Source organism: Rhodamnia argentea, chromosome 3, assembly GCF_020921035.1.
Source record: "Rhodamnia argentea isolate NSW1041297 chromosome 3, ASM2092103v1, whole genome shotgun sequence".
Lineage (NCBI taxonomy): Eukaryota > Viridiplantae > Streptophyta > Magnoliopsida > Myrtales > Myrtaceae > Rhodamnia > Rhodamnia argentea.
This window is the reverse complement of record NC_063152.1, coordinates 6,426,833-6,438,075: the sequence shown is the minus strand read 5'-3', so window position 1 is coordinate 6,438,075 and position 11,243 is coordinate 6,426,833. Positions and strand designations below refer to the sequence as shown.

The 11,243-nt window shown below is 39.5% G+C and overlaps 1 long non-coding RNA gene across 1 annotated transcript; it reads right to left on the bottom strand.

Annotated features, from left to right (window-relative positions):
• Window positions 1-329: 329 nt before the first annotated feature.
• LOC125314241 lies at window positions 330-978 on the bottom strand. Its single transcript, XR_007197803.1, has 2 exons — window positions 819-978; window positions 330-671 (listed from the first exon to the last, which is right to left on the bottom strand). It is a non-coding gene; the product is annotated as an uncharacterized LOC125314241 (long non-coding RNA).
• Between the last annotated feature and the right edge of the window lie 10,265 nt (window positions 979-11,243).

The window sequence follows — 11,243 nt, the reverse complement described above, 5'->3', positions numbered from 1 at the left end:
TTTTCTAAGTCATTAGCTTCTTTCTTTTTTTTTATTCAAGAATGGCTTTAGTCGGCTCTATACAAAAGGTTGAATGAACTGCTCCACTTTTCCATAGATTTTAGGCTGTAAAGCAGGGGCTTGGAATAGCCAGAACTGTTTGTATCATAAAGGATAACTACCAAATAAGAATCAAGAGTATTGGCAATGACTCACACAGATGATTCACCTCCTCCAAATTTGGTAATAAGAGTTATCTATGCCTATGGCAGTTATATTCCTGCCTTGCAGCCATGAAGTAATTCTGACTTATCCAAGAACAGAAAAGAAAACAGAAAGCGGCTGAAAGCTTGAATGACAGAACAATTCACTTTAGATGGAAGGTTAACATCGGCTAGTGATCGGAATGGAAGCCATGTCATCCTTAAACTGAAGTACTCAAGATTCAAGAGTTACCCTTTTGCTAGGAACCGGTGTCGAATCTGGCTTCGGGGGAGCATGAAACTTGTGTTCTTGCATTGACAGAAACAGATGGAATCGAGAACCTAAACTTAACTCCAATGACATTAAGGACGCAAAAGGGTAAATTATCACAAATAGTTCAAGCAGAACCACCCTGTATTCCTCTGTAAGCACTAAGCACCCCTAATTCACTTCAAGTGCATCAGCGAAAGGGAAAACACTCTACAATTCTGTCAAGATCATCACCGGTAACTACATTTCTCAAATTTTTCTTGAACCCTTCTGCCAAAAAGCCAGAAAAACGGTAGGGATTGCTTCATTTCAATGCACCATCATAGAGAAAGCGCCATCAGTGAAATGCTAGGAATGGAACGAACCTCTGAAGACGCGGTCGAGCGGTTCTGGACGTCCAAGCGACTTGATTCGGCTGATCATTAGCCACGTCGGAAGGCGTTCTCTCGGCCGAACTTCATCTGTCACGGCTACTATTTATGGCTTCCGGAGATGAAATCGTCGTGATTGACATGGGCGACTGTCGCCGATCTCTTGGCTAAAATGCAAAAGAAAGGAGAACAATTGCGAATGCGGGAGCGAGGTCGTCCGCGTGCAGATTCTTGCCCGGATCCGGGTCACGTGGATCCGATCTGTTGTGATGGTTGATTAAGTGGACTCATGCAAAGGTGACACATGATCAACGGTTGTGATTATTTCGGACTCATGGACCCGCTTTCAACCCAGAGTTTCTCTCGTCCGATCTCTATAGCCGCTTTCATCCTAATATACAGGGGTGAGCATGGTTCTTGGCATGCATAAAAGAATTCGGATTTTACAAATTGAAAAATCGGTTCCAACAAGTAGGTTGCCTGAAGCAAGTCTTTGTATTTTCTTGTTCATCCCTTCACGCGATCTCATATATGCCGCGGTATCCAATAATGAGCGTGTGATTTAGAATCACTAGTATAAACTTTTATTTCCGACGATATCTATGACTGAAAATTTTAAAATATTCGTTATTGTTTCATATTCGTCGTATGTTAAAATATGAGCTGTTGAATTGTAACAGGAAATGTTGATCATTAGAGGTAACGATTCACCGTAATCCTTCAATTAAAAATACAAATGTAATCTGAGTAGATCATGAAACCTCTCCTACGTAAGTTTCAAGTTGCAAAAATTAGATAAAATGGATTTTGATAGGTAGATTCTAGATGAAACTTGGATCGACCCTAAAACTTCTCACCCCTACTAATATATTAGCAAGATGAACATTGATCTATGTTCATCGGTTATTATATAAGGACATATACTCATATACGAATCAATTATGATAGTGCTTATCTGGCAATGCACTAGGTCAGGGCTCCAGTAGGAGGCCAAGGGTGCAAAAGGGTTGGACAGGCTAAGCCTAGAACGATTTGGTTATTTGTTAAATTTCAGAACTTTTTTTCTTTTCTCTTTTTTCGGGCCCCGGGTGTGTGTGTGTGTGTGTGTGTGTGTGGGGGGGTGGTGTTCTACGTTGATTTTAAGGTGACATAAGTTTTGATTCGGGTAGAATTAGCAGTCCCGCAAGCACAATCAAAACAAAAGCTTTTAAGACACCATTAGAATTTGTTTAAGGTTTAATGATCGAAAATAACTCCTTTACTTAAATGGCTCAGTGTACTCATCTCAAAGTTTGGATTGACATATAGGATATGGTTAGATAGAATATGATATGAAATCCAAGAATTTTACTATATTATGTCCAATGGTTGGTGATTCGCAATAATAAAGCCAGATATTTTCACATCTTATTTTGTCTATTATTTGTTATGAATGACATATAATGTAAATGAACCTAAAAATTGCACAAATGGAGATAGTAAGAATTTCTCAAACTCTCACCTTCATTTTTATTGCTTTTTTTTTTCATTGCTTTCCCTTTTCTTTTTAAATTTTTTTTCTTTTTTTCTTTAGTTCCTATTCCATCATTCTTCAGTAAAATCTTATCAAATAGTAAACTATACTAATATTCCTAAAATACTAAATACCTAAAATATTTAATAGAAAGATATTCAAATACATAAACAAAATTAGGAATATATAATATGAAATTATTTGTATTTTTTTTATCTTGAATTTTTTATATTAGAAATCAAATATTATTTATATTCTAATACTATTTTTATTATATTAATTTAATGAACCTGTTATTAAAAAAATATAACTTTTACATTAGGATTATTGTAAATCCTATCCACCTTTATTCCACCTTTCCCATGAGATAATTTAATCAAGGTTACATCCTCTTATATCCCACATTATCTTGCTAAGGGTAGGCACCAAACACATGATGAAATAAATTTGTGAACATCAAGAACGTGTGGACACTAAAAAAAGTTAAGATCTTTCGTCGCTCGAGGTGACGGAGATGCTCGTCTTAGTTGCGGGATGCCACCACGCCAATGGGGAAGTCCCGAGGGAGAATTTCGGGATACTGCGAGTAAAGGGCGATGCCTTAGTTGAGCCAAGAGGACCCCGAGTTGAAAATTTTGGGATGCCATGGAGTGCGATGGTTAGTTGATGCTAGAGGAATTGGTTGATGCTGGGACGATGACGATGCTATAAAGAAAAATATGCACGCATGCTCATATTTATGCATTTTCATATATATAGTTCATGTTTATGTAGTAAATAATAATTATCGCATTGGCTATTGATCTGCCATCGACTTTGCTCTATGAGTAGGGTGATTGGTTAGATGTTGACTATTTCTTATCCTAGAACTAACGACTTTACTTACTGAGCGCCGCTTCACCCTGTTAATTTTTTAGAACTGTAGGTATGGGCTCTTTTGAAGCTCCACATTTTGGTCTGCCATCGAGTATTGAGATTACCTCAGTGGTCGTGTTCGGCATGGACAAGGACGTGCTCTATTGACGCTACGATTCCATTGTTTGGGTGAGGGTGGTTTTGGTGGAGCGCATCTCCTATCACTTCTCGGCATGATATTTAGTGGTCGATGGAATCGAACTCGGGCCCCTCCCGAATTTCAACGATCCGGCCAGGCCTAGTAGTGGGGGCGCCATCCATAGTTGAATGACGTGGCATAGAGAGGAGACCCTAGCACAGAGACCCTAGTACATATTGCCGACCGAACCTAGGCGTGGAATCTTTCTTCCTCAAACCCATGTTCTCGTGGCAACCGAGATCGATCCCATCCGACGTCTTTGGTTAACACTTGAGCATTTCGAATTTGTGGAGGAGGATGATCCAAGTGCAAACTGAGAGGCTGAGTCAGAATTGAACAGTGGAGAGTAACAATCGTCAACGAAGGTAGTACACTCTTCTGAAAAAAATTGTTTTCAAGCCAGCCATTTGACTCAAATCATTGTGATTTTACATGTTATATAAGGGCCCAAACAATGAAAATTAACTGGTGGTTGTGCCAGCAACTAGAGGCCCAACTTAGCCCCTTGTCAGTCCAAATAAGCTTTAAAAAGTCTTCTTCATCCTCGAACAGTTGCCTTCGTAAGGTACAAGAGAGAGGGAGAAAACAAGGCACGCAGAAACCGAGAGAAATAAGAGAGGGAAATCGCGGTTGTTGGTTGGAAAACATCCATTGATGCCGGAGCACGCCTTTCACGTGTGATTGGTAAGTGCGTTCCTTATTGTTTTCTCATTTGAAAGATGTTTACTTTCGAAATCTTCTAAAAGTACAGTAATTCGATTGTCAACTTCCCGTGCCGAATTTCGGTGTGTTGGCGTCCAGATTTTCGGTAGGAGTATCGTAGGGTGTTTCAGTTCTACGAAAGAGTTTTGTTTTTGACTATAAGCTTGCTTGAATTGAAGTTCGGTAGAAAGAGATACGAAGAGACCAAGCTCGTCTAGCGAGTTGAGTTTTCTGCTGCTCGCTGCAGCAATACGGCTGTCCGTGTGGTCTTTTCTTTTGTTGATCTGTAGTGGACGTTTTGACCCCAAAAATAGCTTGTCACATTGTAGAGTTTTAGTTGAGATTGGTTTGCCATTCGGTTAATAAATCAATGATAGAATTCTGAAGCTTTCTTAGATCTAGCTTTTGATCTGACTTTTGATCAGACGTGAGCGGTACTTATTTTTTTCTATGATTGGTAAACTCATGGCTCGAAAGTGATAGGAATTAAATATATTATAAGAGGCATCGAAAATGTATGATTTTATTCAAACGATAAAAATGAATTTACATCAATTTTTTGTGGCATAAAGTTGGATCAGGCTTTGAATTGGCAACGAATTTTTTCAAATATTTTGAGTTGATTAATTGTTAATGGTTTAAGAAATGTTTTATGAAATGTATTTTGTTTGATAAATTGAATTATGAAAAGTTATGCATTCTGGTTTATAAACCCGATTTCTAAGACACCCCGGATTGGTTTTGTGGGATATTGGATGAAGAGTTAGTGCTTTAATGCTCATTGTCTCTATGTTTTGAACTCATATAGGGCTTGAGCATGCGCATGCTCTATTGAAGATTGTTTGTAAAATAAACGAAAGTGCCTTTTCTATTGTCTCACATAGGAGAGATGGAAAAGTGCAAGTCATTTTATTAGTTTAAAGGCTATTATAGCTTTTCAAATAAAGAAATAATCAAATGGGCTAGACCCCACCATACTTGCATGCGAGTGCACAATTATTAGGTACACTTAGCACTCGTGCGCGATTGCGGTTCGGAATTGACACTATTCAACAATTATTTTTGTATTTTTGAAATTATAATAATAATTAACTATTGAGCTCTATCGAAATAGTGCTACTATTCACGTAGGAATTGTAATTAATTTTTTATTTTTATTTTTAATTTCAGATTTTTATTTAATTTCTTACGACCTTCAAAATGTTGGAATCTTTTAGACATAACAATTTTTGGACAATGAATAGTTGTGTTTGAATAAACTGTTTTTTTGTTTGTTTTCGGACAATGAAATTTTGTGTCCGGATAAACTGTTTTTGGATATGAAGAGCTGTATGAGAATTAACTGCATTTTTTACGCAAAAATGTGTGTCATTTTCTCATTATATATTCAACTATTCTGTTCATTTTTAGTACTTTTACTTCTTCAATTTCGTTTGTTTTCAAAAAAAGATACAAACTTCTTTTCTAATTGATTCCTAAAGATTTCTTGAACAAATATTGGAATTGCTATCTTATATTCCAACTCGAGACTCTGTTATATCCCGAAGGATCTTTGCCGGTAACTATTAGCAATGTTGTGGGGCAAATAATTCCTTAGAAAGAGTGATATCACGCTTCAAAGTCTGATTCAATCGCTCATCCCATTCTCTAAATTTCCCAACATGTTCTCAAGACATTTTGTTTGGACTAAGTCATTGGTGCATAAAGATAGAGACCTAGCAAAGAGAAACTTAGCAACTCTTGATCATAGTTTGATATTAAGCACTAGATAGTTCAATGGGTTAGACCATATGATTTGTATATGTGTCGAAGTTCTATAACTCACATTTAACCTTTTGTGTATATTATACACTATATGCGGGATAATGAGTTTCCGGTATTATTTATTCAAATCTGAAAACTAACGGTAAGTAGGACAAAAATGATATCGGCGGGGAATTTTTGGGAGTTGACTTTTGAGCATCAGTTGCGATAGTTGTATACCTTTAAAATGATATTAGCTGGCTTTAGTTAGTTTGCATATGCATATATATGATTGTAATGACTCACCATTTTATCGGATATACAGATGGACTATAATAACATGTTCATGTTGGCTTGTGTTCGAGGTTACATACTTACGAGGACGTCGTGTCATTTCCCCCATGCTTGCTGAGATGGGGATGACATCACACCGCAAAATGCGGGTTTTTTTCCAATTTAATTTTTTTAAATTAAATATTTACGAAAATATTTTTTAAAAATAAATATTTACCGATTTGGGTCTCGCTCGGCGGTGGGTTTGCCGAGCGAGACTCGCTCGGCAGCCCAACCGCCGAGCGGCTGGGCGGTGGGCCCCGCCTGCCCGCTCGGCAGCCCAGCTGCCGAGCGGCCGCGCGGCGGGCCCCGCCCCCTGCTGGCTTTTTTTGTTTTTTTGTTTTCCTTTTTAAGTGTTTTAATTATTTATATTTATAATATTTAGTTTATATCGTATTTTTTTAACATGTTATATTAGTAATAATTAATAGAAAAAATTGTTAAGATCTATAATTCATAAATAATGTTGTAATTATGTAATTAATTGAAAATATTCATAAAAAAAAATTGGTAAGATATATGTTGAAAAAACAAATGCGAAAACGAACACAGAACACAAGGATTTATGTCGTTCGATTAAGGTGATCTACGTCCACGGATGAGGCAAAACGAAATTGCACTATGATCAAGGAGAGTATAGATTACGGAAGTCGATTTTCGACCGAACAAAAGTACACGGCTCACTCGTCTCTCACATAAGGAAAATCTTCAATAGCAAACGAAAAGAAACTCTACCCGCAGTATAAAAAATAGGGCACAAAAAGAATTTCTCGGGGCGTTGCCCCCGAACCCGCACGCAAATATGTTTCGCACCGCAAAGGAGATTTGTTCGCTTGCTCCGAGTTGAGCCTATCGGCCCAATTCTCCGCATGATGAAGTAAATCTCAATTTTTCCTCCACTTTATGGGCCGCACAAAAATATGTCGAGTCGGGTGATAAACCGGACCGGGTACATAAAATTCAAGACATATTTAACAATATATGAAATTAATTGAAAATATTCATAATATAAAATTGGTAAAATATTCATATAAATAATATTGTAATTATGCAATTCAGTCGGCTAAAAAGATTGAAAGAAGAGGAAAGAGGGAAAAGAGGGTTCATTTGATATCAAGAAGTAGCACCGATGGGAGAAAAATGAAAAATTGACAAGGAAAACAGCATTTTTCCCACACAAAAAGAAAAGCCCGGCTTTTTCCTAAAAAAACGCCGTTTTTCTTGTAATTATGTAATTAATTTAAAATATTCATAAAATGAAATTGGTAAGATATATGAAAAAAAAAATGAGATTTTCATAATATATTCATATATTGGACAGACATAAATCCAACCGGAAGGTGAAATGGTGATGTGTCAACAACCGGCGGATAGGGTCGACGATATCGAGTCGGGCTCAAATTCGGTCGACGAAGGGAAACGGCGTCTTAATCAATATACATTGCCGTTGGCGGTGATGAACGATGGATTTTTGCGATTGGGGATTGTCTAGATGGGTTTTTCTATTTTTTTAGTATTTTGGGGATTTTTTAATTGCAGCTTTGTAATTTTGGATTTTTAGAAATTATGAAAATCTCAATACTTAATATAAGTATCAATAATTAAAAAAATACGAAATGAAAAAAAGTTGGTAAGATATATAAAAAAAATATGTTGTAATTAATGTTAAAATTTATTAAGATATATAATTAATAAACAATATTGTAATTATGTAATTAATTGAAAGTATTCATAAAATAAAATTGGTAAGATATATGAAAAAAATGAGATTTTCATAATATATAACAATCGTCAACCGTAATTACATATACTAATGATGTTGTCCTCCTCTATGACCTCCCGTTCCGCAAGTAGGTCGTCTCCGTTGTTCGGGAAGTCTAGTATTGTACGGACGTCGAGGACGAGAATCCGGATGACTAGGATGTGTGGATGACGAAGGCATATCTTCTGCAAATATGCCCCGTCCATATGGTACATATCCTACCGTATGAGGGTATTGAGAAAAAGGAGAGAAATCGGATCCATAAGGCTCGGCAGAAGTAGCTGGAGTCTGCAGCAGTGTATTGTCGGGATATTGAAAATCGGATCCCCCGTGAGATGGGCCTGCAAACCGTGAGAACCCCGGAGTGAAATCTGACCGGCGAAATCCTGGAGTGAACCCCGGAGTGAAATCGATCGGCAAACCCCGGAGTGAACCCCGGAGTGAAATCCGTCGTATGATACTCCAAGGGATAGGGGACGACATGACCACCTGGATGATCTCGAGTAGCCCTCCGCATTGGCTGAACAGTCTCGGGAGGGTCATCATCCTGCGGTCCAACGGGTGCTTCTGTAGTTGCTGGTTGGGGCGGTGGCATCATTGTTAGCCGTCTTTCCTCATTCTAAGCGTATAGCATTGCTCTAGCTATATTCCCCACAGCTGCCCAGGATTGACGAGATGGGTTGACATTATGTATGATATGCAAAATTTGTTCAACGCCATCACCCCGATAATGATATCAAAAGTTATGAAATGATAATAGATCACGTTACTAAAAAATAATTAACGAATCAAATTGAAAGCATTTGCACGAACCGTTACACCCATTGCGGCCCCCGGAATAGAAATCCACCTCCGAGTATGTCTACGGTACCACTCCATATATCCCGAATGATAGTGAAGTGCCTCCGTTGCGGGATCACCATTGACAATGTAATCGACACGACGGTCCCACATATCAATGCACCGTCTGTGTTTACCTACCCAATCCTTGCCAACTGGCCTTAATTCAATATCATGCAACGCGGTATGATCACGCGGACGAGCGGTATTGGCTGCTGCATACCGAACCGACGAAGTACCCGATCCGGATAATACCACTCAACTATCCAAGAATGAGATGAGTGGGACACGAGCCCTCCAACTATCTTGTCCCCGTCGGCGCAATATGGTAGAGCCTCCGAATGTCATTGGGGTATGGCTCCCAAATAATCTGGTATGGTAATAAAACATATTAAATTAAATCAATAATCAATTTATAAGCTAAAATTATATTAAACTTGTTGGTTGCTATCATTATTTACGTCTTCTGATCCCATTCTATCAAGTTGATAGCGTAAATGTGGCAACGTATGTGTAGGGACCTCCGTTGTCGGTAGGCCTTGACTCCATTGCATAAAAAAAAAAAATATGAGATTTTCATATATTATACGCACTGGAAAAAATTAATGACTAATGAACTAAAAAAATAATAGATCACTTACCGACTACCGAGAGGTGCATCTTCTAAAGGATCACGATCCGCCAAGGATGGGGCGACACATCCGAAGCGCTCGCATGCCCAAATCTGCAATACATGTAGGGCACCTCCAATTTGATGTTTTGATGGATCGGTTGCACTACATAGCTCCCGATATAACCATGCAAGCGCTGCTGAACCCCAACTGTACTGCGTAGGGTTGTTGAGGTCCGCCAACAGTGGAAGAAATAGTAAACTAGCTCGTGCCCCCGATTTATCCGAAAAAATGCATCCTCCAATTAAACGGAGAATGAACGCCCTAGCATGTTGTACTATCATAACGTCATCGGCATCCGGAGGGAGATCATCAAAGTGTTCTCTCAGCCAACTTAAGTTTATCTGCGTCCCACGCAAATTAGGCGGGCGAGCACCAAGTAGATCATCACAGAGAGTGCCCCGCTTTAAAATCGCACGTGCAGCAATCGCACGTCCATCTATGGGCAGCCCCGTGATCACCGCTATATCCTCAAGCGTAATCGTACATTCACCTTCCGGCATATGGAAGGTGTGGGTCTCGGGTCTCCACCGCTCGACCAACGCAGTAATCAAATGCCAATCTAACTGAAAATACCCCATCATATAAACTCCATAAAATCCCGAAGCTTGAAGGTACGGGAGTATGCGTTCATCAAGTTCATCTACGTGCAACATGGATCGCCGACATCTAAGGAGTGCATTTTCATCTGCCTGTGAAATGTGATATGAACTGTTAGTAGCAATTTTGATATTGGGGTTACGAATGGCAAATGAACTACTAAATTTCTCAATTACCCGAGCGTTCCATACGGTCTCTAATCTATGTCGGGCCTGTCGTGTAAGTAGTGAATCATCCCGAGGTCCCGGCTGAATATGAGTCCTTTGTGCCATATCTACAATTGTCATATTATCTCCATCATTAAATTGACATATCTAATGTACATATGGAACAGAAGCAATGAATAAATATCGTGCAACCGTGATATTATAACATCACAATAAATTAATATATAAAAATCCGAAATTGCGAAATGAAATGCACATGCGGACGCCTAAACAAAACTCGAATGCAACGAAGCAAGATGATCCAGGATATCATAAAAACAAACATCACATAACTGAAAACCAAATTACACAACGAGTTCAACGAAAAGGGATACAACGAAGACGAGGTTCGAAGCTTACAACAAAAAACTACCAAAAGAAATCCCACGGGACGTGTCCAAATACGAACGCAATCCTACGAGGGCATAAAAAGGTAGATAATATAGCTACACAACGAGGTCGGGCCACTATTCTCAGATAAGTCCTCATCGGCTAGCGGGTCGTAATCCGTAAATGCGTCTCACTCTTCAGCTTCTTCAGGGTCGGACTCGTGCTCCATCTCGGGCTCGGGCTCGGGCTCTGACTCGGAATCCAATGGCTCGTTGAACTCGTCCATCAATGCCTGCTCGGACTCGGTGGGCTCCTCCGACTCTGCATCGCCATCTACAACCTCGACCGCTTGGGCCTCCTCTATCGGCTCCGGGTCGGACTCCATTGGTTCTTCGGCGTCCTCCTCCTCCATCGATTCGGTGTCCGGGTTCTCGACTTCTCCATTCCAGGGCAAGCACTCGGTAGGGTCCAACTCCATGGGGTCTCCTTGCTCGTCCTCGTCGTAGGGCACGCCTCGTAAATTTGAAGGGGTCCACCCATTCCTTCTTCGCTCCCTTAGTCCAGGCCAAAAAGGTAGACTCTTCCCAAGCTCCACCTCCTACGTCTATCCACACGGTGCTAAGGTTCCTATAGTACACCCTACCATCACCTAATACATATTTTGT